The sequence below is a fragment of the Tupaia chinensis genome, unplaced genomic scaffold, assembly GCF_000334495.1.
Source record: "Tupaia chinensis unplaced genomic scaffold, TupChi_1.0 Scaffold000105_1, whole genome shotgun sequence".
NCBI lineage: Eukaryota > Metazoa > Chordata > Mammalia > Scandentia > Tupaiidae > Tupaia > Tupaia belangeri.
The window spans coordinates 3,159,145-3,165,144 of NW_006159569.1; the positions used below are offsets into that span (position 1 = coordinate 3,159,145).

At 34.8% G+C, this 6,000-nt stretch overlaps 1 protein-coding gene across 2 annotated transcripts in view; it reads left to right on the forward strand.

Annotated features, from left to right (window-relative positions):
- Positions 1–6,000, forward strand: part of CDH8 (cadherin 8) — a 447,802-nt gene that overhangs the window by 147,826 nt on the left and 293,976 nt on the right. The window lies entirely within an intron of this gene.

Sequence of the window (6,000 nt, forward strand, 5' to 3'; positions counted from 1 at the left end):
CTATATATGTGTCTGTCCTGGACTGAAATCATGCAGTCTTACTAAGAGATTTAGACTAGAAACTTATTGTGTTAAAGTTCATAGTCCCTTTTTAAAATATTTTAATTTACTTTATACATTCAATCATTTTGCATCACTTGGCTTGTAAAGTGAAATTACCCAGCACAAATTCACCTCACACACACCAGCCCAGCTGAGGATAGTATGCATGTATTCCCGTTTTTGATACGTAATGGTTGTGATTTAAGTATTATAACCCATTCACCAATAGACTGATAGCCCATAGCCTGGTCTCTCCTGATAGTCACTGCTCTAGATACTGAGAGATTAGTGCAAAGATATAATTTGGTTCAACAACGCTAAGCTTTATTCTCCAAGGTTGAGCAGATGAATGAAAAATAGGGATCATGTGTAAGAGGATGGACTGTCAAATATATACATACATACATATATGCAATCAATATACCCACCCAAGAGAGGGATGCAGGTGATATTATATACAAAGACTCTCACTCTGACAGTGAGAACAGCGACATCCGAATGTAAGATAATTGACATCCATCATCCATCTATTTTGTATCAATCTGCCCATTCCTCTATCCATCAACCATCTAGTAAGCCTTAGTTCATTTTTTGGGTTCTAAATTCAAATTCATTCTTTGGGACATTTGTCTTTTTCATAAACAAGATTTCAGGTCCTTGAGTCCAATATTTCTAAATTCATTTGCCTCCTTCATCAAATCATTGTTTTGAAAATAGAATGAGAAATGATCTTACCTTTCTTTACATTCACTTTATTCCACAAATATTTATTGAACTTCCGACAATATGACAGATATCTTGCTAGGCAGAGGGAATGCAAAGGAATACATGCTTTTTCCCCATGACTTTTATAGTATACAGGTGTATTTGAATTGCAAAGTTTTATGCAAAGTGTTGAAGATGATGAGGGTATATTATGCTATTACTCTTTTCAGTTCAATTACAACGTGTAGCAGTACTGTTTTGATTCTTGAAACTGGAAACTGGAAAGACTGGGATCATTCATTATACACCCAACATTCTGTATTTGGCCAATCAGAGTGTAGTGAGTGGCTAGAAGACCTGAGGTTTCATTCAGTTGTAAATTTGACAGATCCAGGGTACTGGGCTGTACTTGAGAATCAGAACTGAGTCAGCTTTGTGAACTGGAGTTGAAGGATCTTCTCGGACCTTCCCTTCCTTTTTTCCTCCATGATGTTTGATAGTAAGTCTACACCAACCCTGGTGATGCTATTACAATAGTATTATCATGCTCTTATCTTTTTTGAAACCCTTCAAGTTATGGTTTCATGTCACTTTATACTATTTCTTATTATACCAGAGGATCTGTACACTCATCAGAGAGGGACAAAGAGACAGAGAGACAGGGGGAGAATGCACCTGCCCTCCCATACACAAGGGGCATGATCACATCACAGTCTCTTCTCTATTTCTCCACTCTTGGGTTTCGGGGCAAAAACTATGTACGCAGTGTGTTTTTCAAGTTGCTGGGGCTGGGATTCTAACCGTGATGTAGACCATGTGGGATCTAGCTCTCTTAACCACCATCTTGGTCTCTTACTTCTTTTATCATCAGCTCTAAACTCTATATCTTGTTTCGTAGCTGTACATACTCTGCCCCCTGTCTTACTTTCTATTCTTATATCTTGTTTCTTTTCTTCCTCTCAACTCTGTACTCTATCCTGATTAAATCATCTTTAGTTATTTTATTTCTGTTTTTCTTCTTCATGATAGAGCATATATGCACACACATGAAAGGGAGAGAAAAAGAGAGAGAGAGAGCTAAAGAGAGAAAGATGAGCACCCTCCACTGGGTCCAATACTGTGTGATCCCCTTCCTCCAGTCTTTCAGACAAATCTTGAGCACTTACGTGTATGCCTGGCATGATCAAACATGGTTGCCACGTGGGATCTGATCACTCCTGAGTGTGCACTATCACTGCACCACACAGCCAGCCCTATCTTTAGTTTTTAATGTAGTGTGTTCTCTTGTCTCCAGATTGTTGTCCATTCTTGTGCCAGACACACATTTTTTCCATTTTTGAAATCTGAAATATTAACCATTACTTCTTTGGGGAGGCCTTTTCTGTTTCTCCATTCCCCACCTTCTGAGTTAAATAAAGTGTTTGTATGCTGTCACAGCCCATGGTTACTCTTCTATTGTGGCTCTTAGAGCACGCATGTGAATCCGTAAATGGGCTCTAAAGCTTATATTGCCAAGATTGCCTCTTGCTGACTGTGCATTCTCTGGAAAAGTTATGTGAAAATCTCTAAATCTCAATTGTTTAATCGGTAAAATGGAGAAATGGGTTCTATTTTGTTGTAAGAATATTAGATTAATAGTGGCATGGTGGCTAAGGCAGCTGGATCCCATATGACTGACTGTAGCCTGAATCCCAGCCTGATGGCTTAAAAAATATGCTGGGCTTGTGTGCTTGTGTCCCCAAAATCTTGAGGGGAAAATGGAAGAGATGGAATTGCAGCATGATCTTCTTCACTGGGGAGATGGTTTCTCACTTTCTCTGTCTCTCTCTTTCTGTGCTTAGAGCACACACCCTATAGTCAATTATATAGATTAGAATTATACATATAAAATATTTGCAAGTTAAGTATTTAATGCATATGTTGATGATGATCATATAATGACTATACTTATCCTAAACTTTATTTATCTCTTTAAAAATTACAGGTCTTTGAGAGCAAAGACTATGCCTGTGTTGTTTATTGCTCTACCTCAACCTCTGCCACAGTGTGTAGCAGACCATGGGGTGCTCTCTATATGCTTATTAAGTGAGTGGATGAAGTCTTTCTATACCACAGTGAGCCCAAAGAGTCTTACCTTCCCAGGCCAATTTGCAGGTGGCCCTTTTCTGCTCTATTTAGCAGAAGTAGCCCTCAGGATGATGTAGTCACACTTCCAGATGATGCACAATGTGTGAACACTCAGCACATTTTTTTTTTTTTTTTGCTTCCATAATCTCACAGAGTGTCATTGGTAGCATAAATTGACAGGGGCAGTGTTGTTGCCATAGAAAAAGCAGCAGCTTGTACCCATGCACCGCAAGTACTTCTGAGGGCCAAACCTGGAGTCTTATGTGCCTTTGCTCTCTGTAAATTGCTGACTTTTACACATCCACAATCTTTTTTTTTGTAATGTTAAGTTGATTACTTGAAAAAGTGACGTGTAAGTGTGTGGGTGTGTGTGTGTGTGTGTGTGATACAAGTAATAAGATGAAATGAGTAAACTTAGAAACACTATATTCTGTTGTTTCAAGATTATTATTGGACCCTGGATATAGATTTTACAGGGATTAGCTAAAACTAATTTCTGGAAGAAAGAGGAGGCATCAAAAGGTTACTATATATCTATGTGTGTGTGTGTGTGTGTGTGTGTGTGTGTTTCAATTATTTTTCTCAGTGTGCTATATATATAAAAGCTATCTTGGAATGGAATCTTAGGAACTCACTTTAGCTTAGGTTGCAACTGGGCTTATTACCACAAGGTTTTCAGATAGCTGTACATGGTTGAATATGGTATGAATGAAAATGATTTTTGTTAATGGACACTTAATATAGCCAATTCCATTTTTTAATAATTTTTGAATAGATGGATGATCTCTTATTCTAAAATCAATTCTTCAGGGTTGCTAGTTTTATCCCCATATCATACTCAAGGTAGATGAAATTCAAATAAATGTGTTTATTTCTCCCCTTCATATAATTATAGGGATCTGAGTCTTAGCATTGTGTTTGATTCTTTAAAAGACCTATTCCTCCTTTCTTCTCTTCCTTGCTTATTTTTAAAGAGAAGTGATCATCAAAACCTAAGATTATAATGCAATTTATTCATTAGAGGCTATTGGTAAACAGAAGAAAAATATTGTTAGAACGAACAAGTTCTAACATAAAGAATAACAGCAATTTAAATGGTTTGTTTGTTAATTAGCAAAAATGCCATAGACAAGAGTGACACATACCAATATCTTTGTCTCAAGAATGCCTTATATGTGGATGGAAGCCTCCATGAATGATATATTATTCAAATGTTCTCTTTTTAATAAAAATGCTAATGGAAATGTTAAAATGCACATAAATTAAAATGATCATAAATTAGGATTAATATCACATTAATGAATTATAATCCCACATTCATTAAGATAAAGTGGCATTTCAATATTTGTTCTTGTTAATAAATTTAATACAATAAATGAAAGGGATACATTTTGAGATTCAATAAATATTTGATGTAATCTTATGCTTTAACTTTTTAAAATATTCAAAAGTAAAGTAGGAGATCTAGATGCATTCGGATTCTTTGTTGCTATTTTATGTCTTTTTTATAATTCTTTCTTTTCATTTATTGAAGCGCTAAATACAATTTAAATTGGTGAAGAAATTGATAGAGCCTGTTCTGAATAAACGTGATCCCAAGAGAATGCAATGTCTTTTGAATTTCTAGGAGTTTCTTTCCACAAGACAGTATTTTTTTTTTTTTAAGAAAGGAATAAATATTGAACTCTCATGGTGCAATAGCTGGAACTATAATGGCAGTTAAGTAATTGAGTAAAACTGAAAATATGTGCATTTAAGCAGTATTTTGCCATTATAATTCAATGAAGTTTCCTTTTAAAAAGGCAAACCAAAAATATTTATATTTTTGTTTTATTTTTTTATTATTATTATTATTATCTTAAAACAGGAATCACATATTATAAAGGAGAAGCATCATATATCAGAACACTTCTGTCGTCCTCTTGAGAGTAAACTGAGGATTTTAAAACCAGGGTTTCTGTTTCCTTTAGCACCTACCAAAATGTTTGAGGCACAGTATTTGTATGACATGTAAACTGAATAAGTATTTGTTCATTAAATACTATTACCATAACCTGAGGTAGATTTGAATTTATGTTGAACAATTGTCATCTTCCAAAGGGTTCTCTTTCTGGAAAATATGCACTCATGTTCTGGCCTCAGTATTCCTTTCTGTAAAATGGGAATGATTTTTCCAGTCCAGAAAATTATAAGAACTGAAGGAAAGAAAAGACTCTGCAAAAACCCATGTTCTTGCTGCTAGCCATGTTGGCACATGCCTATAAGCCCAGTTACTCTGAAGGCTGAGACAGTAGGATCACAAGTTCAAAGCCAGTCTGGGCAACATGGCATGACTCAGTCTCTTAAAAGCAACCACAAAAACATAAGTTCTTGATATAAATCAGGTTATTACAACTATTTTTGCTTGTATAATACCGTTGGTATGTAGAACATTTTATATAATATTTTACATGAAATTTAACTCATTTATTGTCTTGTAAAAATCAAGATAATAATTATATGAGAAGTGATTGACGTATTTCTTAGCATACAGCTAGTGAATCGAAAAAGACAGCTGGTAAAGATAACTTTAAATGTATCAGTAAGTTGAATATACACTTTTTTATTTTCTATCTGACCTTTTTCTCTTTTTTTTTTTTTTTTTTGGGTTTGGAGGTGCTTTATTATACCACAAATTCCCAGAAAATATAAGAAACAATATTTCTGAATAGGACTAATAATTTCACAAGCACTAGAACTTTATTGACAATAGTCAAATTTTCTAGGGTAGAATACAAGTATTTAAGTTACCTTTTTAAAATATCAACCCATTTCATACATTTTATTGGGAAATTATAGCAGATATGACTTTAGTTTTCAATAGTCCATGTAGTATGTGAAATCAATGCACGTTTTAATGAGGTGGGATGAAAACTGCATGTGAAAAGCTCTGCCTAGATTGTCAGGCTCCTGTTTCTGCACTCAGTATCAGAATGTCAGAAAAATCAAAAGTTGTCACCAGAAATGTTCCTAATAAGCTGAAGACAAGGGGAAAAACTGAAAACAGCTCAGTCTCTAAAAGCATTAATACCTGACATAGTTCTAAAAAGTGAAATGAAATGTTCCTTTATCTACATAAGAATTAAA